Consider the following 27,621-nt stretch of genomic DNA (forward strand, 5'->3'; position numbering starts at 1 on the left):
ACCACCTGTGTGCAGTGAAATTAAACGACCCCCCCCCCACATTCATTGTTTAACGCTACAGCTGATCTGAGAACGAGCATCTTCTCATCTTCTCTCCATCAGACCTTTCATCCTCTTCCCAAAGAATTGAAATGACCTATCATTTTATGAAACAAGCATAAAAGATGCTTTAATTTTCTCTAAAAGCAAAAGGATAATAACAGCTCTCTTTCTCTCTCACTCTTGGCAAACATATGACTATATGAAAGAGACTCGGGCTCCATCCCTTTGAAGATGCTAGCAAGTTTGTGTTCAGTGTGAAAACATACATGCATTCAGAGTGATCTTTCTCTGACCTCCTGCACTATGTGTTCCAATCTGCGTCAACAGGAGCAACTAGAAGAGTTGCATCAAGAAACCACAGCAACTGACCCCTCTCTCCCTCCCCCCCCACTAGCCAACTTTGTTGTTTCAGCACAGGAGATAAAAATAAATTACATGAATGTCGTTTCAGAAAGACAAAGGTACTTAATTGGCTTGCAGTTTGCTGCACTGTAAATAATAAATCACAGTGTTATGAACGTGACCTTCCTTTCTGCTATCAGCCTGATCTTCTCTGAGCAGGGGTACAGAAACCAGCAGTCTCCATGGTAGCACTGTCAGCATCTCAGAAATTGCAGGCAATAAGTGGAGGCTTCTGGATCAACAGATATCACCCTGGCACAGCCTTGCACATCTGGCTTTGCTTTTTGGAAGCAGGTGGCCTCCACAGCACATCCAGCTGCAACATTGTTTTCACTGAAAGACAAGGAGAAAGACAAACAATGGTTGTGATGAAGCTGAAGCCATGAATTATCCTGACAAGATGCCAAACATCTTCTGCAATGAAAGATGGAATGGTTTGTGTAGGTAAAACAGGCACACACATCATCACAGGGACTAGGGTAGTCAGGATAATCACAGCCAGCAAATAGTGCCAATTTAATTGGCAAGGCATTTACTTAAAATTTGTTAAAATTTGGTGAATTATTTACTCTGGAGGTGGTTTTAATGTTGTTCAATAATCTCAGGGTTGGTTTAAAATAATAATTAGGGCTGGATCCAGCTTTACACAAGTTTTGAGCACATCCATTGAAATAATGGTTTACTACAAACAACTCCCTTTGATTTCAGTGGCTCTACTCTAAGCACACCTGCGAATGGCTCCAACCCTCAGTCAATAAAATAGATATGTATCTAACTAAGTTCTTCAGAGGCTCAGCTGAAACTAATGTGCTCGGGTAGGTTAGACTGGGAGAGAGTGACTGGCCCAAAGTGGACTTCATGGCTGAGAGGAGATTTGAACCCTGGTCTCCCAGGTCCTATTTCAGCACTCTAACTGTTCACTGCCTCCCACATGCACTTGCACATTTTCCATAGCATAAAAATACAGATATAAATACATATAGTAGATTTAGAGATAGTGATTACATTCCACTGTCATCTCTCTCTCTCTCTCTCTCTCTCTCTCTCTCTCTCTCTCTCACACACACACACACACACACACACACTTGTCCTGGTCCTTTTTTTCCTGTGCTTCTCCATTCAGGTACAATCATTATTCTACCAAAAATACACCAACAAACAACAGATGAACTTCAGCTCCTCCTTTCTTCGAATTGGATCCAGTGAGCCTTGTACACCACACAAGAACTAAATCTACCATTCAGGACCTCTGGATTTGCCATTACAACTGTAGCACCTTATGCTGATTCATTGAGTGTCCTCAATCTTTCTGCAGTATCAGAAGAGAGTGGACCCTTGAGGGAAAGGACCCTTGAGCTGTTTGATCTTTGTGAACTGCTATATGAAATGGCCTCAGCTGTACCTCTTGGTGAGGTGAAGGAGCAGGGCTGCACTAATGACTTGCCCCTGGCACAGCATACCCCCATTAGCCTTGCTGCCACATCTCCACATTGAGCACAGACATAGGCAAAGAAACCCACACAGAGAGGCTTCACGCAATCTGGACACCCAGTTGTTCAGGAATCTGGATGCCATAGAGGCTGTGCATGCAACCAACTGATCACACATAGAAGTTGCTTTGTGGGTGTCTACACTCCATGCAAGGACTCTAAGGAAGGTGTGGGCGGCTCAGGGATTTGCCAGTGGAAGTAGAGCCAGTAGCACAGCCTCACTTCTGCTTCATTCCATGAGTGATCACTCATTCTGAGTAATACATGAATAGGGGTACTGGTACAGACCTATCAGTCGCAGAACGAGCAGAGCTCGTGCTCATTCTAAAAGTTCTGGATTATGCTTTTGGTGTCTTCATTTAACACAATAGATTTCTAACAGCCTTGCCACCTTCCACTTGCATATGATAAGAGGCTCATACACATGAGAATGAAGGGGTTGTTGCATTGTCATTGGTGCTAGTAGGAAGATGGCATTTTAGCTTTTTATAATAATCTTCAGGAAGTCAAAGGCAAATGTCACAACTGCAAATGTTAACACCGATAAGTAATTATTTAGTTTCCGGATCTTGAAATACACAAGAAAAAATATTCACTCCTGCTCACTGTTAGAGCCCTTTCCATATTTGACAGCTCCACACGTACACATGAAGGCCACCTGCACATCCTGATTTCACTTCTATTCAGTGGAGGTTTCAAGATTTTCTTGAAGCCTATCTCAGGTCTCTGGATATACTGTGTTGATTTTCCGGGCAGACAAACAACAGACTGAAGCGCTGCTATTTTGGAGTTGGTTCCATTCTAATCAGGGAAAAGAGAACCACTGGAGTCAATTCTGCACAGTAAATTGGATTCAGGCTTTGTTCCATAGCCATTGGCATTCAAAATTGCATGCACCAAAGGCAATATCCTCAAGCAACTTATCTACAAGTAGTGCTGAAACGGACAGAAAACAGCATAATGCTGGGAGTTCCAGAGAAGCCTACAGCACTGATAATGTCACTCTGTGAATTAATTTACCAATGGAATGGCTATACAGGTGTATGGAAATTTTTAACACTCTGCAAGTTGTTAAGATTAGGGCTTGTTTTTGTATAGGTACTGAGCTGGATACAGACTTTGGCTGCCATCTTATGCACACTTACTGGGAAGTTTATTTGCACTGAAGTCTATGGAAATTATGTCTGAGTAAATCTGCATATGCTTTTCACTGTTAGTTGAACTTAATTTCCATTGAAATGAATTTAGCCATGAGATAACTTTTCACATTGTTTTCAGTGTGACCTAAGTGCAACTAACATACTCTGGATGAAACATACGCTGTTCTGGATGTTTATGACAGGGCATATACACCTACTTTCCTTGGAATGAGAATCAGAAAGGAGGAACAGGTTTCTGAACAGAAACTTGGGACATTATTTCAAATCCCAAAGCAGAGGTTATATACACAGTTCTCTGTGTGGTGTTGGACCTGTGATGGTTGTTTTACCTATTCAGGTCAATACAGCCATCGTGAAATGAATATGCATGCATGTTGTTGTTTTTCCTAATGAGCCTCTGGTTTTGTGTGTTCACTTCAAGAAATACCTTCCTGGTTGGCATGCAGAATTTGATTCTGTAGCTTTGTAGGGGTCACTGCTTCTGTGTGATACTGAGTCTGTTGCATCTGCTTGGTTTCATGCTAATATATGAACTACTAGACCAATGATTCATTCGAACTTGCTAATGAGTCTTTGACTGTCAGTGGCCCTCCACATCATGCAGAGGTCTCACTAACTCTGCTACAAGAACTTTTAGCTGCAAATGCCAGCCATTGAGCATAGCAAAAATAGCTCTGAACTATGGCCCCTCCCCTAAGAGTGCAATCTTATACACACTTACCTGGGAGTCCCACTGAACCCAAAGGACTTAATTCTGAGGGGGCAGGCATAGGATTGTACTGGTAAACAATTAACTCCCTTAACGCATGTCAAAAAAGGCATGGTGCTCCACATTCTGTTCTGGGGCCAAAAGTATATCATTGGAGGGGAAAACATGGGGAAGAAGCTACGTATATCATTCATAGGCTGAAAAAAGTCCTTTCTTCTTGTTACCTCTGCTACTGTTGGACTTGATGTGGTTGGCTGGTGCTCCAGAAACATCTGATCACCACAAGGGCTTTGGTGATACCCTAGTCCAGACTCCAGAGTTCGTGACATTCCCATGTTCAAGCTTCCATGTTCAGTGTTATTCTGCAAAAGCTATCAAATTTGTCCAAGGTGTGCTGAACAGCAGCATAATCTGCTGTTCAGTTTTGCTTTTCCAGTACCTACTCAACCATCTACTTTGTTCATCTCTCCATCAGCTAAATATGGCTTCCTTGTCAAAACATCATTTTACCATTATTGCTTATTTCCAGAACATATTTATTATTATCTAGCTCACAAACCAGCATGCAACCAAAGCTGGCGAAGCAGCTTCTGATTTACATGGGCATCACTGCATGGAGGATTCAGTCTTCTGAAAATAATGCTTGCTGTATGTTTGTGTGTGTGTGTGCGTGTGCGTGGAGAGAGAGAGAGAGAGAGAGAGAGAGAGAGACGGTATTACACAGACATCTACTGCAAAGTAATGGAAGAAATTAAAAAATGCAATTACTGCCTAGCTGATAACAAAATCACCAATAGCAAGAGGCCTACTTTAAGAGTTTTTAAAGTCTCACCCACCTGTATCCAAGGACTCTTTCACAGATTGTGTAGTAAGGAGTCCTTCAACACACCCACTGTCTCTTAAATATTGCACAAAGCATACAACTCTTTGGCCCTTTTATCGGCTCATGTGGGACCAATATAGATAGCTGGCCCTGATGAATACTTGAGGTTCCCGACCCCTACATTTGTAATTCATGGGCAGTCATTTAATTTTATTCTGATTCTAATTCTTAAGCTGTATTTTAATCAATTGTTTGGTTGTGTTTTAATGAATTTGATATTTCATGTTAGCCTCCCTGAGCCTGGTCTTGGCCAGAAAGGGTGGGGTATAAATAAAAATTTACTTCTTCTTCTTCTTCTTCTTGTTGTTGTTGTTTAGTTGTTTAGTCGTGTCCGACTCTTAGTGACCCCATGGACCAGAGCACGCCAGGCACTCCTGTCTTCCACTGCCTCCCGCAGTTTGGTCAGACTCATGCTGGTAGCTTCGAGAACACTATACAACCATCTCGTCCTCTGTCGTCCCCTTTTCCTTTCAATAGCCTTTCTGGTTTATATACTTTTAGCAGTAGTTGCCAACAATATTCCAAAATAAATTTAGCAACGAGAACTAGGGACTCCCCCCCCTCAAATTCTGCAGAAGATACTGGATTTTGCACTAAAATCTAATGCTCTAGGTTACAGTCCATCACTAGTTGAGCATATTTCTACATTCCTGGAAGAGAACAAATTGCGAAGGAAATGCCTTTAAAGTCTTTGCACCCAAAAACTTTGTAACCCTAGCCTTAAAATAGAGAAATAACTCACACAGGGTCTTAATTAGAAGCTACAATGAGCTGTTACTTAAATTCAGAGAGAAAATGATGGAATGTTTCACTTTTTCTATGTTTAAGCATTAGTTGTCTGTTTAATATACCAGATGTCTCTGTTTTTTGTACTGGCTGACGCTTATGGACTTGTCCTCTCAACTTTACCTGTATGCAAATATATACCTTGTGCTATGAGTGTGATTAAAATTGGCACAAACTATATCTGAAATATCTCAAAGATTAAAGAGTTATGTAACAAATACTATGTGCACATGTACTGGGATATGCCAAGCAAAGTATAATAGTCTCAATGATTTCCTTCTTTGGGGAAGCACATTTTGGGTTCCACCAAAGGTGGAGGTGCTACCATGAAGTTCTGTCCTGGTGCAGCAGAAATAAAAAAAGGTGCTTAAATCTGGCCTGTTTTGCTTTGAATATGTCTTGCATGTGTTTTTATTCCAGAAACCTCCTACTTAGGAATGAACCTGGGGTTTCTGGCCATGCCCACAATCAGTGGTGGTTGTTCTTCATAGCCCTCTGGGGGCTGCGAGGAAGTTCAGGCAGGGGGAAGAGGCAGTGGGGTCTGGGGAGTTCACTGCATCCCACAGTGGTACATAATCCTGTGTCTGTCAACTTAAAATGCAGAGTGGGCGTGACCTGGGAGTATGTCCCTGCCATGGACAAGCCTCTGTTACTGGCATGATTTGTAGATGGTTCCTCCTTAATCTGGACAATTGGCATTCATCAAGAGGTACTCCTGGACTGACACATGCTAATGGGCTGTGATCAATCAGCTGACAGAAGGACTAGGCTTGGCTCTCTGAAGGTATTTGAATGTTTTTCTGAAGCTTGAGAATCCCTACAACAGCCAGGAAAAGAAGGAGGAGGACAAGGTGCTTTGTGCTTTCTTATGGTTTTCAAATGGTCTTTCCTTTTCTTGTCCTCCCCTGCACAATGAAAGAGACGTGTGTAGCCATTGCTTTGTTGCTCTGTCTGAAACTTCAAAAAGTGGAGGGAGGCTTTTTATTTATGCTCAATAAGGAATTTAATATGGTTTTGCTATGCCCCCCCCCCGATCGAGGCTGAATGGATTTTATCTATGAGTATCTGGACTGGGGTGTTGTAGGAGGAATAGGAGGAGGGAGAGAATGAGCTGCAGCTGAACAGATGTGGAAAAGAGGCTGAATTTGAGAAAATATCTTGCTCTTAACTGTGCTGAGAAAGAACTCCAGAGGGGAATTTTTAAAAAAAATATTTTTATTAAATTTTCACAAATTTTAAGACAAACACAAAAACATAGACATACATAACACCACACAACACAAATAACAAGTATAATTTCAAATCCTTATTTTGTTAACATCTTTCACTGTCTTCCCCACATCCCCCCTTCTTGTATCCCAATTCCCATTATCAGCTCAGCAAGTTCTTCTTCCCCACTTTTACCTTATTAATGTCATATTTAATTCATTTCAGATGCCCAATTTTAACTTATGAACCTCAATTTAGACCCCAATACTCATCATTTACACCCTTTTCTAAGGTCGACCCAAATTCCCTTTCACAATTTTTCCAATTTTTATAATAATTGCAAAACAAAATACCAAAAGAGAAAACAATATAGTTATACACCCTTTGGATTCCAAAACTCTCACCCCCCCTTTCCCGGTTTCGATCCCCAAAGTATCTCTCAGTCATCAATTCTCAGCCTGGAGATCTTACATCCCAGGCCCTTAAGTCTCTCTCAGTCTCTCTCTGCCAGTTTTGTTGGTAGTCTTTTATATTACCCATCAGGTTTCGGAGAGGCTGTGTCTCAAAAAGATCTGATTTTCTTCCAACCAGACCTCCATATTCGAAAGTGGAGCCCAAATCTTGTTTCTTATTGCTTTTAAGTCCAAATGTCCCAAATGTCGCACAAGCTCCAACTTCCATCTTGATCAAATTTGTAATCCATAGGTCTTCAGATCTCCCCATAGGGAGATCTTCCTTCTCTAATTCAAACCAAATTTTCATCTTAAAATCCATCTTTGCAGGCCTCTGGTTCTCCTTTTTCCTCTGCAGCATTTCAGCTCCTCCTTCCCCCTCCTTTAAGTCAACACATTTCTCTTCTTTTCCAGCTGCATAGGTTTCTTGCATCAAGTCCTTGACACAATCAACAAGATTGTTTACTTTAAAATTCAAAGCTGTAACATTTTGTAGCCATAGCTTCACTCTGACCTTGTAGTTTTTCCAAAAGAGAAAACATTCTATCCAGCTCAGCCTGTATTTTTCCATCTGCAGCCATTGTAATGCCTCAGAAGTCCCTCTAGAGGGGTTCTAGTTACTTAGTGTCCCTTCCAGCCTTAGTTCCAACAGTCAAGTTAATTTGTTTCTGTTTCTTCTTTATTTTCAATGATTTAAAATCCAAATGTATCAAAAATAACCAGCAGAAATCACAGAAACCAAATTTTCCAGATTTTCCGAACTTTGACAGCTCGTTTGACAGCTGTCATACTCTTTGTATCTCCTCAGCAGGCTTTCTCGCAGATTGCTCCCGGCTCCCGGGGGGTTGCACTTCAGCGCTTAACATCCATGTTTATCCTCCAGCACAAATACTTATAATGCCAAATCGTGAAATTACTAACTTTTATCCCATAGAAAGGAAAAGTCTCTCAACCTTAGTTATCCGGTTCTTGCTTTAATATATCTACTTGAAGGGGAGACGGACTTCCTTTTTAGCGTCTCACCCGATTGTGCCAAATTCAAAAGAAACCAAATTTTAGTTCCAATTTCCGTTTTACTCACGGGGTGTTACTTTTAGAGTCCAATTAATCAAAGGAAGAAGTCAACGCTCTCCGGTGATGGCTTGCGGCTTCACTCCGTAGAAGTAGCGGTCTACTCACAGCACCACGCCACTCCCCGGCCCCTGCTCCGCAGCCTTTAAAAAGGCTCCTTCGCAGGTCGGGGGGGCGCAAATGGTGCCCGCCGAGTCACCAAGTCCACAGGCTTCCGCGCCTGTGGTTTTTAAGGGTCCCCGTGTCGCCGCTGCGGCAAGACCCATCCTCTACGAAGCCGATTCCCTCCGGAGCTCGGAGGGAATCCGCCATTAGTCGATGGCGCTTGACCCGGAAGTCCTCCAGAGGGGAATTTTAATGGTGGAAGCTTGGAGGTGCACCCTGTGTATTATTTATTGCTGCAGCTCATATGCTAGTTTGCAAACAGCAGAAGGAATGGAATGTGATCTTGTACAATCTAGATAAACACTGCAAAGAACTGGACAATGGAAGATAGTAATGTACTCTCCCGGCACAGCAGGTCTGGAACAAAAATGTATATGAAGGACTACACACATGAACTGCATTTTATATTTATAAGATATAACAGAGGTGCTGTTTGTAAGGAGGAAAAAGCAGTCAACTGGAAGAATGTTTTAATGGCAAGTGACCACTGGACACTAAATAAGAAATGATGCGTCTACGGGAGGAAATGATCGACATATGTTTGCAACAGGAGTGGGAAACCTGATTTTAAGAAATTGTATTAAATTAAAGTAGTTAAATTTGTTTTGTAGTAATTTGGAAAAACCATAAAAATAAATAAATAAAATGAATGAACTTGTGAGTGGAACTGGCCACCCCCTTGACAAAATGAACATTTCATGAGACTATTGACTCTTTGAAATCAATAGACAATGATTACTCCTGACTGATATCATAGCGAGAGTTAGTGCAGCATAGTGGCTATGGGACTGAACTATCTTACCTCTGCTATGAAATCACTAGGCAGCTTTATACTCTCATCTTCCACTCTGAAATGACAGTACAGAAATAATAAAACTGATCTATCTTACAGTGCTGCTGAATGAATTAATGAGCTAATGCATGTGAAATGCTTTCAGCTCTCTCAAGCACAACACAGAAATCAAATAATCATTGTGGAATATGCAGGTCTTTACTATTAAGAACTATGTAAAATTCCTTTAGAACATTAGAAGCTAGTATGCTTGATTGCTGACATTTTCAGTTCCTGCACAAATTTGCTCTGATCCAGCAAAGACAACCTGTGGATTGGGAAAAGAATTCCATGAATGCTGAAGAAAGGAGAGAGAAATAAACCTCAAGCATGCCACTATTAAGTGATGCCCAACGTAGGCATCCAGAAACCAAAAGTACTATTTCATTATGAGGGGAATTCTAAAAATGAGTAACACTGCCACTGACCTGGCTTAGTGTGGTTCTTAATTTATAGGCATTCTTGAATCAAACTTATAGTGGGGCTCAAAAACCTGGAATTTACTTGGCAGAGCTCAGAGCAATCAGCCCTTTTATTTATTTGTCATGCTAGAGCGTTAGAAGGGGATGTGTGGTATGGGATGGAACCCAGGAACTGGCTGCATCATTCATTCTGGATTAACGGTGCATTTTAAAACTCTGGCAAACTAATTCTCTCTACAGTCACATTTCCACATCACAATGAAAACATTTGCCTTGACAAGGAATTAATTTAGCTCCTTTCGTTATAATTAAGGCCAATGCATGTCAAAGGCAGCATGTACGCCATATATCACTGGATTACCTGTCTGATGGGCAATACGTTTTAAGCACTTTAAAGTTTTCACTACCTGCTGCTTTTCATTTAGACACAATTAATCTTGTAATGAGGTGGAACCTATTTCCCAGCCCTTACAGTTTGCTTTTTCAGCTTCCCAAACCATGCATGAAGAGGTAAATTTCCAGTTGCTGCTCTGTTTATATTCAATAGAATCGGCTTGCCCTGATTTCGATTCTGGTCTGGTCATTTTAAAATTGGAACTCCTGAAAAACAAAATGAAACACATGCTATTTCCAAAGCAATATACAGAAAATCCAAGCATGACTACGGAGCTCCTTGACCAATCCTGTATGATCAGGCCTCATCTTAACACATCCAAAAATGGATCTCCCAGAAATAAAAATGTCTATGTGTCAGTAGTGATTGGCCACATATCTAAAAATGCTGGCAAAGCTCGTCAAAATGCTCAGAAGGTTCTACAGATGAAAGTTAGGCTTGTTGACAACTAAGCAGGATCACAGGAGGTTACTGAAGTAGACCAGGAACATGGCAATCAAATAAGGAGAATGGATCATACATAAATATCATTTGGATCAGCCCATCTAATAGAGTACTTAACGAAGATGAGCAGGCCAGGATCTGATCAGTGCTTGGAAGAGAGACCACTTGGGAAGCCTACTGTCAGGGGTTCAGGAGCAGAGGCACAGGAAAGAGAAGAAATAGAGAGCGAAGGGGAGGAATCAGAAGGAAATATGAGCGAGGACGGTGGCCCGAGATCTCCGAGTCTTTCCAGTGAATCGGAAGACTCGCAGAAAGGGGCGCCAGTGGCCAGAGCAAGGGGGGGACCCAGGGGGACACCCCAGGGAGGAGGGACCCGAGGAGACTCAGAGAGTAGCAGTTGGAAATCGGGACCAGCTTCCCCAATAGAGAGCAGTAGGGAGGAAGGGTGCCAGGTATCGGGATCCGGCAGCCCACCGCAGGAGGGAGAGCATGAGTCAGGATTGGCCACACCTCCGTCGGGAAGCGAGGAAACGGTCAAGAGGAAGGTGGAAGGTTGGGCGCGCGCGCCAAGTTCAAATACACAGGAAGGCGGCACAGTAAGCAGCCCGGAAAGGGAGCCGGGTCCCAAAGCCCGCCGCAAGGAGGGAGAAGGGTCCGGGGGGTCAGCGTCAGAAGAGTCCAGAAAGGAAGAGACCCAGGGGGGCAGAGGGACCCAGCGAAGAAGGGAAAGGCGGAAGAGGTGGAGTAAGGCTAGGGTATTAAGTTGGTGTACAGGGGGTGGAGAATCAGACGGAGCTTCGCCGGTCTAGCTTCTAAGACGTAGAGCTGCACGCTGCGGCTTGAAAATGGAAACTGTAACTCAATAAAGACTTTTATACAGCATTGCCGGCTAGCGTGGTCCTCTGTGAGCTGGGACCTGAGAGCAGCTCTGACACCTACATATACTTCCTTCAGTTCCAGAAAGAAAGTTTGGACACAATGTAATATATCACAAGTTAGCACATCAGTGAACAGAGCTGGTGTTAAGCACCCTATGGTCTGTTTAGTTGTTCTGATGCTCTTTTAATATTTGTAATGATTTGAACTCTGTTTGAAAGGTTGCATCATGTTATGTATTTTCTGCTGCTCTGAGTTCCTACAGGAGGAAAGGCAAGGTAAAAATCTTATAAATAAAATAAAGTAGTGAAACACAATAAAATAGGATAAAAGAAGGTAAAAGTAGCAATGAAGAAGTTGCATTTTTTTTCTAGAATTTTATGGTGCCCTCCATGACAAGCTCTCCCAGTAGCCATCTCTTTCTCATTTCTGCCAAACAGAAAGTTCTGTGCATGCCAAACAGCCTCTTACTGCACCCCAGCCCCAGTGTGCCCCCTCCAAAAGTGGCTTGAGGGTCAGGAGGGTCAGGAGAACCCCAAAAACAGGGCATGGGGAAGGGATGTGCTGACATGCTTGCACATATGCAATGTTTATAATAACACAGCATGACTTTACCCCCGAAGGCATACTCTTCCATTGTCTCCCGAGACAGACAGATGCCAACAATTCCACCTGATATTTATATGCCTTACTCCAGGCATTCACATGAGAGAAGCACTGCCTTGGCATAAATGTACTTAATACAGAATATAGCCTTGGATGTCTGATAAACCACTAATCCATTCATTTCCAGAAACATCATAACTAGATGTATGCTCACCTAATTATATCCCTGTGTTAATAAGGTCTCATTGACCTTGGCCTTTAATATTGTCCATTATTGCTTTGCGCCATGAAACCTGTCCCCAAGTACACTGAGGTTAAGCTTTTAAAGCCATGTTGACCCCCTGCAGAAAGCAGTAAATGGCTATGCCAAGACTTAATTGTACTTGAGAGGTATTTCAAGTACCTCTCAAATCTCTCCCTTGCTCTCTGTTAACCCTTGCACCCAAATAAATCTAAGTTGGAAATGAGTTGAGAGCCAGGAATATTCAGCACTGCATCTTACTTCCACTGGCAATACAAAATACCATCTTGGCGTGTGTTTGGGAAAGTTCCCCTATGTAGGCTCTATGTGAACACAAATGTAAGCAGGCAACTGAGTGCTAAAGCATAGCTGATAGACGAAAAGACTAAGCCCCCTACTACAGTCATACCTCATATTACATTTGCTTCATGTTACGTTATTTCAGGTTACGTCCCACGCAGAAACACAAAATGACATCATGAGCGTGCGCAGAAGCGCCACTGCAGGTTGCGCTCTTTTCATGTTGCAAATGGGCCTCTGGAATGAATTCCATTCGCAACCAGAGGTACCACTGTATTTATATTGGGTCTGACTTATCAAAGGCTATATACTTCTGGCCAATCGATAGGAATATAGTCAGGAATTTTCCTGCATCAGAAAAGGACGTATAGCTTATTAAGGATTCTTCAGCCCTCGTCAGTGAATTGGGGGCTTCTTTGTAAGACTAGCAGTCCAGTCCAGTCCAAGTTGTGTTTACCCAGAAGGCCATGGGAATCAGTGGGGCTTATCATTAGGGCAATGTGCACAGGATTGCAGTCTTAGCAGAACTGGAAGAATACAATGTACTGAATATATGTCATTTTTTTTATTTAAGGATTAGAGGATTCAAATACATATTACATGCAAAAAAAAAACCCTATTAAAAATCTAAGGAAGCGTTTGAAAGGAGTGATTTGGAATGGGAAATCAGCAGGGGGAGTTGCTATCCCAACCCATCAGGTGGGAGGGAGGTATTCATGGTGAGTTCCACCACCTCTTCTTCTAGGAAAATGGCACTGCATAGCTCTGTTTTCTCTGTATTGCCACATTCCTCTAACAGGAATGATTTGCAGCAGCACAGAGGCTAGACACAGCAAACTTTTACAGGAGAGCACTTTGCCACGTGGCACAGCCATTTTGTGTGAGGAGCCTCTCATTAACTCAGGGACATGTTTGGATTTCAAAGAAGCTATTAATTCAAAGAGCTTGTTGACCACTGCTAAATTCCCTAATAGGAGTAGATTTGGAAAGCGTTCAAGTGAATTCTCTCCTGATAAGTCAGATGCAAGCTCCTTGCCTTCCCGAAACAGAGGTTAATTTACAAAGTTGGTCAGAAAGTTTAAACAGCAATTTAATTTTTTGAAATATTAATGCATAACCATAGCTTGGCGCCAGGGAGGAAATTGCATTAGGGCTGAAATAGCCCTGCTGTCTAATGTCTACACCTAATATGTACGCTTGGTTTTTAATGCTCTGCAATTCATTTGATGGAAGACTCTAAGGATTAAATTTACAGTAAAGAAATTATTTAAGGTTATAGGTACATTTCTGAATTTATGGCATTTTGACATTCAACGTGTGAGACTGAATTTCTACTTCCATAACCTGCTAATTACCCATGCACAGAGCTGGGTAATGAATTGAGTGAAGGACAGCTTAGCCCAGGAATTCTGCTGCAATGAATCACCAAGCAGTGCATTGAACGGGAAACATCGGAGGAGGGTGGCTGAGCAGAAAATATTTTTTTTACCTGACTTAAGCCAAGGTCAAAGGAAGGAGAAGAGATAGGCCAGTACTTAGCAAGTAGGCTGGAGGCTCAAACAAGTTGAGTTTAATTTCCAGGTTGTTTTCTGCAGTTATTCTGTGCTCTGTGACCTTTAATAGGGCTGTGAGCAGGACTTTTTTCAACAAAATTCTGGCACCTCACAGGTGGGCACCATTGCCATTATAAAAGAACAAAGCAGGCATTCATGGTGAGCTCCAGCACCTCTTTTTCCAGAAAAATAGCACTGGGTATGAGTTAGTGTTGATGTGCGGGGAGGAACCAAATACATTTGTGTGAGATATCTTGGAGGGAAGGGCCATGGCTCAGGGGTAGAACATCTGCTTTGCATACAGGTTCAATCCCTGGCAGGTTCAATCCCACGAGCATGTATGTGGTACAGCTTGACTTTCCATATTTTCATCATTTTAAAACACCTCTGTCACTCATAATACCACTGTTTTGTCTTCAGTTAGCTAACTGTATGAAAGTTGCATTTACCCACTAAAGGCAGCTACTGATCCACAGCAAGGCAGACAGGAGGTTCCCAGTGTAGGAGTCAGGCTGGGACCAAATGTGTGGCTATACTGAAATCTAGATCTAGCGGTTGGGTTCTCCAGCCCAGGATCCTGGAGGTCCATAGCTTAAGCTAGAACTTGACATGCAGTAAGTAGAATGCCTCTGTTGACCAGACAAAGGTGGAAGACCCAGCTTCTCCCATTTAGGGAGGCTTCAGAGTTCCGACATATCATTAGGAACTGATGTTGCGTGTCTCTGTTCCCTCAGACATTTGAGCACCTGCAGTCCATGGTATCTCACTGGGCTAGGTCACAGATGTGAGGTTTGTGGCTCAAGGTCCAGGACAGGCAGGTCTGAATGATCTGCTGATATACTAGAACAGGGTGGTCCAACTCACCCTTGGAAACATTTGGTGTGTGCCTCAGCCCAGCCCTCGTGTTGCCTTTCCAAAGCTGGGAAAGCAAGGCGCTGGGCTTTGGGAAGAAGGCATGAGGGGTCTGACAGAGTTCTAGAGTCCCCCTGATGCCTTCTCAAAGCCTAGTTAGTGCTTTCCCAGGTTGGGAAAGGAGGTGGGAGGGCTCTGACTCCCTGCCAGAGCCTTGTGCCTCCTTCCCAAAGCCTGGCACCTCACTTTGGGAAGGCAGAGCAAGGCAGGGGGTGGACATCAAGTTTTGGCCTCTCTCCCCCTCCCCCATTGTGACAAGGCAGTGTGGGCTCTATCAAAGTACTCTTGAGGCCTACTTGGTTTGAAAAGTTGGCCAGCTCTGCACTAGACAATAGCCAAGTCATCCTACCCAGGAGAAGGATGCTGCAGCCACTTCCTTCAGCCAGGTTCCATAACAGTAACAGCTGTTCTACTGGCATTTTATAATTGTGTTGCATTTTTGTCTCACAACAACAATAATAATGCTATTTTTCTTAGACCCCACTCTTCCTCTCATGAGTAACAAACACAATTTTCTCATGCAATTAGATCACATTCTGCAAATCAGCAGACTTTGATAAGTAATTACTGCCCCCCCAAATGTTCCGTTGTATGCTTTTCAAATTAATGAATACATAAATGTATTCCAGTTACTAATTATGAATATGCAATTGTTTCCCCCTCTAGATTTCCTTGATTAATCAATTAAACCATATTATTAATCAACTCATTTTGTGTGTGTGTGCGTGCGTGTGCGTGCGTGTGTGTATTCAGAATAGTTACTGAAATTCATTACATTTGGGTGTGGGTGCTGAATAAATTAAAGACCTACAAGTTGCTCTTAGTACGTAGTATACTTTTTGCTATACCTAAAATCATCTTCCAATTATGGTTACAGATACAGTGGTGCCTCGCAAGACGAAAAAAATTCGTTCCACGAGTCTTTTCGTCTTGCGATGTTTTTCGTCTTGCGAAGCACGGTCTGTCGCAACTGTGCCTCTTCAAGCGGCTTTTTTTAAAAAGCGCAATACGTTTTTGTCTTGCGAAGCAAGCCCATAGGGAAATTCGTCTAGCGAAGCAACGCAAAACCGAAAAACCCTTTCGTCTAGCGAGTTTTTCGTCTTGCGAGGCATTCGTCTTGTGGGGCACCACTATACCTTTCAAGTTTCAGCATTGTGGGAAGATACTCTAGGCCCCCACCTCCATTTGTATGGACACATAGTTCCTACCATGACACTGCTGCAGTGAATCCACTGACCTTTTCCAATTGTGGCATCTGATGCTGTAGTTCATCTCTGCAAACAGATGGACAGATGAAATGAGGTGAGCTGCACTGGAGCCCTGGCTTTCACAAATATTATTTCATTCGTGAAAAGTGCTGGTTTTTTGGTGGGGGAGGGTGTATCAGGTATAGAAGCAATTGCGACAAAGGAATTCCAAAGCAATCAGGCTGGCACTTCCACTTTGTGACGCTACATAGTGTCACAGTGAAATCACACTGTGCAACACAGAAAGTCTGGAAGTGCCGTTCCAGTTGCCTGGACAATAGGCCAGAGCACTCCCTATTCTCTACATGATTCAGATTGAGGGCAATGAGGGTGGAGTGAGGGTAATTCAGCAGCCCCGGCAGATGGTGGTAGGAGAAGGAGGCCAAGTCCCAGCGAAGAGGAGCTGTCAGCCATTGAAGCCACATTCGGCTCCACCCCCTGACTCCTCCCAGTATCTCAGCATCACACACATGCCATGTGTGCGTCATTGCGCCCCCTCCCCTCTTGCTCACGTTGGCACCTCTGGTGCCAAGGACTACTTCTTACCACTGCACTGTTTCCTCACTGATATAAGAATTGGAGACCCCCGGTTCATATTTTTATTATTTTAATACTGTTTCAATGTTTCACTTTAATTGTTTTTAACCTTTCAGAATGTATTAGGCCTGATTTTTGTGTGTTCTGCCTTTGTGAGTTTCTCCCTGCCACGCTGCATTCCATCTCTCCTTATCCACACTTGAAAGTGGTACAAATGGCAGTATGTTTTAGCACCAGAGTGTAAATCAGCTCTCCTTGAAGCTGAGACCCAGGAAGAGGATGTTATGATGCTCTTCCCTCACTGGTCATCCGAGACCTGAAATGGTCAAATGGTCTGGGTACATCAGGGCCACTCCAAGGTGATTATGGTGGTGAAGTTACCAGTATGGAATCATACATATTTTACTTTGCAAGACCTGTAACCTTTCCTGACATATATGAAGATGTTTTATGACTTTTTGTTTGCTGTGTTTGAACTACTATATACGTAAGCTTTTGTCCTGAGGTGCCTTGGGGCAGACCTTCTCAACTGACACGTTGAGTTGAGTGAGCCCTGTCCTATTGCAATAGCTATGATAAATGCTGGGTCCCAAAATCTGGATGCTGGACTTAGAAATAGCTTCACTGGTTCTGTGGTTTATTTAAAAGGTGGTTGTTCTTTACCTGGGTAGCGAACAAGGTGGTGTAGAGGTGAATTCTTACCACATCACCATCAGTAGTTTGCAATGCATCACATTTCTATGGACTTTCTAGACTGGGCTGTTAGGCCATAATATTCTGCCGGTGATTCAATGCTCATTAATGAAAATGAATTTTTTTCTTATTTTTTAAAAAGGTGCTGCTTAATATTACACTGTTGGAATTACCTTATTGCACAATAATTTCAATAAAATGGCACATGAATTAGTAATAGGATGAGATAGCTTGAAGAACAGCAGCCTCTTCAGTATGCACAAATTCAGTAATAGCTGTAATTATAATGAAGTAATAATAAAACACAATGTCTTACTCTTTTCATTCAAGGGCAGCAAGTATGAATAATGGATCCCTCTCTGACTTCCTTTTAGTCATTCTTCTCTTAATTATGGACTGAAATAAAACAGGGTTCCTTAAATTTTGAAGGTTAGTAGAACATTGTTGGCAATACTATCATTTTTCAATGCTCCCCATTATTTGATGCAATGCCAAATGATGACTGCAGGAAACCACCATATGTATGAAAGGTTTTAGCACAATCATCATCAACATCATCATTTTATTAAATTTCCATACCACTCTTCATTTGTAGATCTCAGGGCGGTTCACAACATGGGTTAAAACAAGAAGTGGTTTTCTGAAAACAAAGCATACACTTTTTCTGTATTCATTTGTCTTTTCCAAGCCACTGGCTGAGTTACAGGTAACTCCCTGCCACTATTGGCTGCATTGATGTGATGTCATAGAATGTTGATGGAGTGTGTAAAGGAAGTGAAAAGTATGTCTTGCTAGGGAACAAAGGAATGCAGAACTTTGGGGAAAGAGAGATTGTTGAAATGAAATGGCCAGGGATGCTGGCCAGCTTGGGAAGCTGGATTTCAAAGCTGATGTAAAATTGAGCTCTAGAAGAATGATAGCCAAAAGACAAGAGGCCTGGGAGCCAAAGTGCCTAAAAGACAAGCAATAGGCTGAGGACTCAGAACAAGGACCTGGAGGAAAGACCACCAGAAGAGGCAAAGGTCTGGTTCATGATACTAGTTATCACTATATAATTGTGTGCTTGGGTACACAAGCATGCGGACAAAGTTTACTGAGGCTTAAACATTTAGTGGACATTAGTGGACACAGGAAGAATCACAGCTTCTGCAATCACAATGGTTTGCCAGGTGGAGAAGGTGGCAAACTGAAGCAGCCTGGGACTAACTGTAGAGGAAAAGGACCTCAGGAACAGGAAGTGCTAATCCCTCCAAGCTATATGTTCTTGGTTGGAAGGAAAGCAAAAAACAAAGGAGCAGCAGCTGGTCTGAGAGGCAAGCAGGCCATTAGCTAAGAAATGTATGTCTGTATATTCATTATTTGGATAAATGATTCTATCTATAGCTACAGGTTTTTAATTAAGAAGTATTTAAGTATAATATTTTAACCCAATCTTATGATAATGCTAAAAAATGCTTGAGACACAAGTTATTGTTTGCTAGGAATTTGCACCTTCCCTGTTGTTCACAGTTTCTTCTCTCACTTCTGTTCCCACAAGCCTGGATGAAATATGTAGACTGCCAGAAGATCAGGAGCATCTTATATGTACCTAGATAGATGTGTGCCTTTGATTATGCCAATCTTTCCCCCCATTTGTTCTATTTATTGCTGCTTTAAAATATCTCTGCCAGGTCCATTTGCTTTTTTTAAAGCAGATGAAAAAAATTATGAAAGGCCCATTATGCCAAGGCTTGCTTGTGATTCCCTGCCAATTACACGGTTGCACTGATGTGAGATCAGAGTGCCAGAAAAAAAAATAGAGAATTGTTCTATGTAGACATGTCTACCTCTTTGGATACAACCCATGCTGATGATTTATTGCTTGCCTGCCAAAAAAAGTGTGTGCAACATGTTGCTCTCAGTGGAGGAAGCCGCTGGTGGTGAAAATGGGAGGCTTTAAGCTGCTTTGAAAAAACCTTCATGTTGAAAATACACCAATTTCTTTCTTCCTAAACAAACCACCTCAGTGGGTGAATTTAAAATGATGATTTTTCTGACAACTGCCTGTGCTTCCATTTTGGCACCGAACAGTGTGGGGAGCCAGTTCCTCTGTGTCAAACTGTCCTTTGGCCCTTTTCACTTGCATTGAAAGTTTTTCAAGGAGAGCTCTACTTTCTGCTTCCATATTTCTATTGGAATTGTGAGAGATTTCCACACCTTTGCTGCTGCCAGCCTTACTATGACGAAGAGGAAGATAAGCAAGCAGGTCTTTTGGTGCTGATCCTCTTTTCCCCTTCAGAGAGTATAAAATGCAAATTGTTTCACTCAAAGTTTAACCACAGCAGTGACAGAGGGTACCCCTCTTTTGTACCCCATTCAGTTTCTATTGACATGCTGGAGCATGTAGCTTTGAATGACAAATGCAATGATAACAGGGTTCTTTTACCATGAATACCATATTTCACCGTATACTGGTCGCCACCGCATGATAGTCGCACCCCCCTTATTTGGACCCTAAAATTGGTCCCAGAGCATTCCCCACATAATAGCCACAGGGGTAATTCTCAGCACACGCAGTCCCAGCACCAGGGTATTTCTGTATGTGGTCAGCAGGCAGTGGTGGCAGATCTGAAGAGGGATTACGGTAGCGCTGGAAAGAAAGCCAAGCGAAAAACGCATCAAGCACAGCCCGTGACCACTGAGGCTCTGCTCCTCTCTCTCTCCCTGTGGACAATTCTGGTGCCTTGGCCAAACTTTGTGGCACTGCCTGCGTACCTCTTTTGCATGGCCCTGGACGTGGTATGAGGGAGAGAAAGAGGGACAGGCTTGAGTCCAAGTCCAAGGAAAGGAGACAAGGAGGGTGGCAAGGAGTTGAAGGCAGGTGGGTGAGCGAGTGCATGAGTAGTTTCCTCTTTCACTGTGCCTTCCAAGGCAGGTTGGATGAGGGCAGTGTGTGTGTGTGTGTGTGTGTGTGTGTGTGTGTGTGTGGAGAGAGCAAGCTTTGCAAGGGGCCTGCACCTGGGGACATGCCAGCTTCCAGCCACCTCACCGGCTTCCAATCGCCTTACCGGAATTCACTGCATAATGGTCACACACCTCTTTTCGGAGAGGAAAAATCATCACAAAAATGCAACCATTACGCAGTGAATACAGTAGTTGTGCAGAAAAGAGAATTGTGCCAGGTGCAATTACTAGTGTGATAGTGCTGCAGGGGTGACAAAAGCTGCATCTATCAAAACTCTTTCTTCCAGACACGGTGATGGCATGCATTTGTAGACATCAGAGCCCTGTTCTTAGTTGCACGTGGTCCCCTTAAATGTTGTTGATATTTATTCCTTAATTGAATTTCTATCCTGTCCTTCCATGATGGCTATGCTCTGCCTCCACACTCCAGGCAGCAATACTTCTGATTAGCAGTTTCTGGGAACCACAAAAGGGGAGAATGCTCTTGTGTGGGAATCAGGGGCAGAGGAAGGGGTGTGTGGTGGAGGCGGGCTACCCCGGGTGTCACCACTGGGGGGGGGGTGACAAAATGCCAGGCGGCACTCCTGAGAGAGACGAGGTGGCTTGGGTGCATGCAGGCTCCGTGCTGCCCCAAACAGCCTGCCCACTGCCTTCCCCCCAGCTGTAGAGCGGCTGAGTGGGAGGAGGCAGGCAGACTCCTCGGAGGCCCTGTGGCGTGTCCTGTCCTGGCTGGCCCCGCCGCGTGGGTGACTGGCCCCGCCCCTGGACACAGGGTATGTGTGCCGCCCCAGGCTCCTGATCAGCTTGTTCCACCACTGGTGGGAATCCTGCCACAGGCATCTGGCTGGCTGCTGTGAGAGCATGATGTTGGACTAGATGGGCCATTGGCCTGATCCAGCAATTTCTTCCCATATCCTCCAAGGTCCCTATTTGCCAGGGACGTCCCTGATTTAGAGAAGCTGTCCCAGTTTCTGATTTGATCCTGGAATGTCCCGCTTTTCCTTAGGATGACCCTATTTTCATTGGATAAATGTTGGAGGCTATGGAGTTACAGTGGTGCCCCGCAAGACGAACGCCCCGCGAGACGAAAAACTCGTAAGACGAAAGGTTTTTTCGTTTTCGAGTTGCTTTGCAAGACGAATTTCCCTATGGGCTTGCTTCGCAAAACGAAGCTTGCCCCCGCACCCCGGACCTCTTTTGAAGCAAGGGGCGGCGGGGAGAAGATCGTTTCTCCCCGTTGCCAGCCCCGCAATCTCCGGGGACAGAGGGGAAGGCGCGCGCGTGCCTTCCCCTCTCTCCCCGGACCCCTTTTGAACCAAGGGGCAGCAACGGGGAGAAGTGATTCTCCCCTCCGCCCCTTGCTTCAAAAGAGGGGACAGAGGGGAAGGCGCGCGCGCACCTTCCCCTGTCTCCCTGGACCCCTTTTGAACCAAGGGGCGGCAACGGGGAGAAGCGATTCTCCCCGCTGCCCCTTCCCTTGCTTTAAAACAGGTCCGGGGACAGAGGGGAAGGCCCGCGGCGCTTCCCCTCTGTCCCCGGACGGTCTCCATAGGAAGGCATTGATTGATTTTCAATGCATTCCTATGGGAAACCGTGCTTCGCAAGACGAAAAACTCGGAAGAAGAAAAAACTTGCGGAACGAATTAATTTCGTCTTGCGAGGCACCACTGTATTTGACTCCTGAGCTGCCTGAAGACAATCCTGTATAGTTTTATTAATGTGTAATGTTTTATTATGTTTTTATATATGTTGGAAGCTGCCCAGAGTGCTGGGTCAACCCAGTAAGATGCGTGGGGTATAAATAGTAAAATTATCATTATGAAATGGGACGTCCTTATTTTGATTGGAGAAATGTTGAAAGGTATGTCTTCCTATGTTCTTACGTTCCTCCCTGGGCAGCAAACACCAAAGTAATAAAACAGTCTTATTCAAAATAAAATAAAAACTTAATTAAAACATTTGAAAACAATTCAGAACTTTTGTAAACACTTAAACATTTAACCGTCACACTTAATAATTCCAATGGTGCAAGGAGCAGTATCTTTAGCACCTGCATGCCTAAGTGGGCAGCCATGTTTTGAAGCACTTCTTGAAAGTTAATAATGAGGGAGACAGATGCTCAGCACCAGGGAGGGCATTGTTACAGCTGTGAAGCTTTCGGTCACATTGATAATGCTGCAGTTGCCAAATCAATCACTATTCCAGTTGATAAGCAACTCATTTCACTTCCTTTCATTTCTCATTCAGAATATGACTTCATTGGGAGCTTATTTTTAATTTCATAGCTAAAAATAGCTGCTTTAAAAATCCCTAATCCTGTATAATTAGCTCTTTGTTTACTTTTCAACAGATGTTCGCTCCTTGATGCTTTTGAATAGTAGGGTTTGAGTAATGGCTTTTGCTAGATAAGCTATTCAAAAGAGATGTAACACATAGGATTCAAGTGGCTGTAAAATGGAACACCCCCCACTCCAACCCTGAGATTCCAGGCAGAGTCACCTCTTCTTTCTATAGATATATGGGGCACCCCCTAGTTCCCCAAAGGAACTGAGATTTATTTACAGAGTGTGGGATTCACCTAATGAGCTCCATCAGCAAAAGCCCGGCATAAGGATGTCTGCTTGCACAGCAGGGTTCCCTGTCCCCAAGTGCCCCCCCCAACTTGGATCAGGCTGGGCAGGCACCCCGCCCCCGAGAAGCACACAGGGAGAGAGAGTGGAAGATCATTTTGCCTGGCAGACTGCAATGTTCGTATTGCAACACTGAATTCCACCCACAGCTATCGCCCCCTCCCTCCCCCCCTTCCTTCCTTCCAAGGAAAATTTTAAAAAATAACATGCAACGTACAAAGCTGAAAATTAAATTAAATTAATGATTGGTATATGTATTGGAGGGATTAAATACCTCCTTCCATTGTCATGACTGATAATAAATTAGGTAAATCTGTTTTTCTTCTTGAGAATATGAAGCAGATATTGAGCATCTGCAGGCTCTACCACTCAAGGCTCCCAAGTCCACAGCATTCACATTAATTATAGATCCACCACATTGTTTGAATGCTTCATATCAACCCAGGCGGAAACATCACAGAGATCTATTAGGTTGAAGAAAGTGCCAATGTAAGGACCAGGGCCTGCATCAAGGGCAGGCATCATTGCAACTGACAAGGCTTCAGGAGGGACTTGCAATGTGGGGCAGAGCTGCAGCAATAGCCCCTCAGCAGCAGAGTGGCTCCTGCTTGCAGGGAAAGATGAGAGGGTACAGGAAGGCTGGGTCTGCAGAGATCCACCAGGGGAGTCAACCTGGTGCCCTGAGCTTGACTCTTCCTCACTCATTGCGTTAGCAGTAAAAGTCAGTGACTGCTGCTGGGAGGTTATTGCTGTGGCTTCCACTCCTGCAAAGGCCCAGCCTCCAGACTATAAGTCTGTGTTCTGCAGTATTAGTGCTACACTTTGGCCCTATCCATGCTACTGCCGGTTCATGTAACAGGGTTAGAATCACCCTAGGAACGGGAGTTCTTTTGTAAGTGTTTTTGAGGACACTCTCCCATGCACAATTTTTAGAATACCATTGGTCTAGCAGCCTCAAGCAATATGCTAAACACTGGAGAACAACCGAGTGTAAGTTGAATTTATGTTTATTTTAAAGATGGGTTTCGGAAGCCCAGAACACCATTTGGGGCATATGGTAGTAAGACTGGAATAGCAAGCTTAATAGTTTAGTTAAAGGGAACAGGATAGGAAGAAAAAATATTGAGATCCAGTAATTTGAGTTTACACCTGTACACACACTCTGGGAAATTCTTTACTCAAAAGTAATTAAATATGTTGCTCCCTTTTGGAGTGCTTTGGCTAAACATTATGTTCCAAACCAGTAAATTGTTAACTGAGTATCTGATCCTCTGCCCAAATGACACACAAAAACTGAGCTTCCCATCCCATCCACTCCATCTCTTGTTTTTCTTTTACCATTCTGTATATTGCTATTGATATATTGAATTATCTTCCTACTCACCCTACCCAAAACAAATCCTGGGTTTTCTGTAATTCTATGGAGTCCAACCATGGAGTAACAACAGAGACATAATTTGATTACAAGCCTCTTTCATTCTCAACAGTTTCGTACCACATGAAAAAAACTTGGGTTTTTCCAAACATTTAACTCTTCTCTTTGTACACATTATTGTGCACTGTGTTGTAATTATAAAAATAAATTAGTGATAGACAACTTGAGATTTCACCCCAGATTGGTTTTCTCTGACGAGCTAAACTGGGTTTATACAACATGCAGAAACCACTAAATGAAGCCATTTTTGTGAAATAACAATTATTATTTTTTTGGGGGGAGGGGGTAAAATCTTTGATTCCATTTGCATCCATGGGTCACGACACTGAATGAGTTTCTTTCTAAGTCTGGATCAAATGGAGACGGGAAGGGTAAGGGGAAATGGAAACCCAGTACCTAAACATAGATGATCCACAAGTGGAGCCCAGTCAGCTTTTGCTATGATCTAATGATTAGCAGCTTGTGGTAACATGGAGGCAGGCTTTTTCACTGATGGCATCACTGTTGTGGAATGCTCTCCCTGCTGATATACAAAAGGCCTAATCCGGAATGGTATTCCATCAGCCTTTGAAAGCATACCTGTTCAGATAAGCATTCCCCTGATCTCCTGATGAGAACCTCCTGCTTTGTGTTAATTGCTGTTTTAACTCTTTAAATTGTTCTTCTCTTTTAATGGGTTTCTTTTATTGTATGTTTTCACTATGAATATTTTGATGAATTTGTTTCATTGCGCATTAAAATTATTTGTGTGTGTGTGTGTATGTGCACACACACACGTATTTGATTCCTACTTGTAAGCTGCTTAGAATCCACCTTGTCAATGATGCAGTATATTTATTAATTTCATGAAATTTCTACACCACTTGATTGAAAACACATCGAAGCAGCTTACAAAAGAAAAGACCAACAGTAAAATCAAGAATTTAGAACCCTACTTTGAAACATACAGTACAAAAGTTAAAATACCAAAACAGACAAAATTTACATCAACTTTCTAAGAATCTGGGTAGGCTTTTCGAAACAGGAATGCTGTAAGTAGACACTGAAAACAGAACAGTGAAGGTGCCTGTTTGATCTCCGTAGGCAGGGAGTTCCAAAATGTAGGCACTGCCACCAGGGGCAAAGGAAGGGGGTGCGGCGGGTGCAGGATGCCCCGGGTGTTGCCACCGAGGAGGGTGACAAAATGCAGGGCGGCACTCACCGTGGGGCCTGCAGTGTGACTGAGCCATGCGTCAGGGTGTCACACTGTTCAGGGTTGTAAAGACTGCAGAGAGAATAATTGGGTGCACTCTGCCCACTTTGGATCAAATCTATGCTTCCAGGTGCCATAAGAAAGCTGCAGAGATAGTGCAGGATAGTACGCACCCCAGAAATGATCTCTTTCAGCTTCTGCCTTCTGGAAGAAGGTATAGGGTTATAAAGACTAGGGCTAGCCGCCTGAGAAACAGTTTTTATCCAAATGCAATTTTGGTTTTAAATGCAGTGTAAGGTAGTCTCTAGGGATGCGGGTGGCTCTGTGGGTTAAACCACAGAGCCTAGGACTTGCCGATCAGAAGGTTAGCGGTTCGAATCCCCGCGATGGGGTGAGCTCCCGTGGCTCGGTCCCTGCTCCTGCCAACCTAGCAGTTCGAAAGCACGTCAAAGTGCAAGCAGTGGGAAGGTAAACGCCGTTTCCGTGTGCTGTTCTGGTTCGCCAGAAGCGGCTTTGTCATGCTGGCCACATGACCCGGAAGCTGTATGCCAGCTCCCTTGGCCAATAAAGCAAGATGAGTGCCGCAACCACAGAGTCGGTCACGACTGGACCTAATGGTCAGGGGTCCCTTTACCTTTAAGGTAGTTTCAGTGGGAGTATATTGTATTTAATTATGAGCTATCAGAGTTTTTAGGGGGTTAACCAGGCTGGATAGCTGGGATAGCAGGTTTGTTGGTTTTTGAATGTCTGATGTAGATTTTTTCAATTTCGTTGTTCTGTATGGGACAATGACAATAAAGATGATTGTATCATCTCTCCTGGGAGAGATGCGGTGGCTCGGGCGCGCACAGGCTCCATGCTGCCCAAACGCTCCACCCGCTGCCTGCCCTCCAGCTGTAGGATGGCTTAGGGGGAGTAGGCAGGCAGACTCTGGAGGCCCTGTGGTGTGCCACACTCCTATGGGTGGTTTGCCCTGTCCCTAGGTGCCCAAGCAGCTTCCTCCGCCGCTGACCTCCACATTTACTGATTAAGTTCTTACAAATGCAGATAATAATACTTGTAATAAGACATTGCCAAAAGAAAGGGCCTGAGTTTGAGGGTTTAGTGAGGGATGAGTTAAGAATCCTCTGAATAATCAAATGCAATGGCTATCGAGGTTTCAACATGCCCAGATTTCAAGCTGAAAAGCTTTGGCGTAAGTGATGGGAACTTGGAAGGAAAGAAAGTGAGCAAAAGAGAGGAAAGAGCAAGTAAAAGAGTGCCAGGCATGCTTAAAACAGTTGGAGGCCCAGAGGCAAAAGCAGCAGGGGCAGCAGGAACATAATTTAAGAATTTTCATACCTGCAAAAGGTCAAGGTCACCCCCCAAAAAACTTGTCACTCTCCAACAAGAGAAAGTGCTGTGTTTCTTCTACCTACCTCTTTTCCTGGACCAAGAATTGTGTGGAAATGATTGCTCAATCACAAATAACTCTAGGCAAGATGCTTGAGAAGGGGATGACTGGCCAACTTCAGGAAGTGTTGAGCCAGTATTTCAAACTGTGTTTAATTTGCTCATTCCTAGTGGGGAGAGGTGAATAACAAAGTTTGGGTGGCCGAGGCAGAAATTGCATAAGAAATCTGCAGAGGGTAGGATTTCCTATTCTTCCTCTCACCATAGGTTAACGCCGCTGAGTGGAGTATGTGCTTGCTTTTAACCTTTGCCTCACTTTCAGCCTTCCTGCACTCAGCCCCCTTGCTTGCTGTAGTTCATCAGCCTGGCTCTGCTTGCTGGCATCAATATGGAAACCAAATGTTTTCATGGATGCTACAGCAAATGGTGGCAAACTACAGAAAGGGAAGAGGGCCATTCTAGACATACTTGAGGCCTGGGTTTAGCATGGATGGAGCTTAGGTTGCCCTGATTGATGGTTTCTGTCATGGGAGAGGTGGGGAATGTGGCCTTGTTGACTTTCCATGATCTCTCAGTAGCATTTGATACCATCAACCATGGTAT

General features: G+C 43.6%; 1 long non-coding RNA gene across 1 annotated transcript; it reads right to left on the bottom strand.

The window, feature by feature from the left end:
• Positions 1–9,338: 9,338 nt before the first annotated feature.
• Positions 9,339–10,192, bottom strand: LOC309535030. The gene is made up of 2 exons (XR_014220984.1): positions 10,096–10,192; positions 9,339–9,469 (listed from the first exon to the last, which is right to left on the bottom strand). It is a non-coding gene; the product is annotated as an uncharacterized lncRNA (long non-coding RNA).
• Positions 10,193–27,621: the final 17,429 nt, after the last annotated feature.

The sequence above is a fragment of the Podarcis vaucheri genome (genome assembly GCF_965113315.1).
Source record: "Podarcis vaucheri genome assembly, chromosome: 6".
NCBI classification, from domain to species: Eukaryota; Metazoa; Chordata; class Lepidosauria; order Squamata; family Lacertidae; genus Podarcis; species Podarcis vaucheri.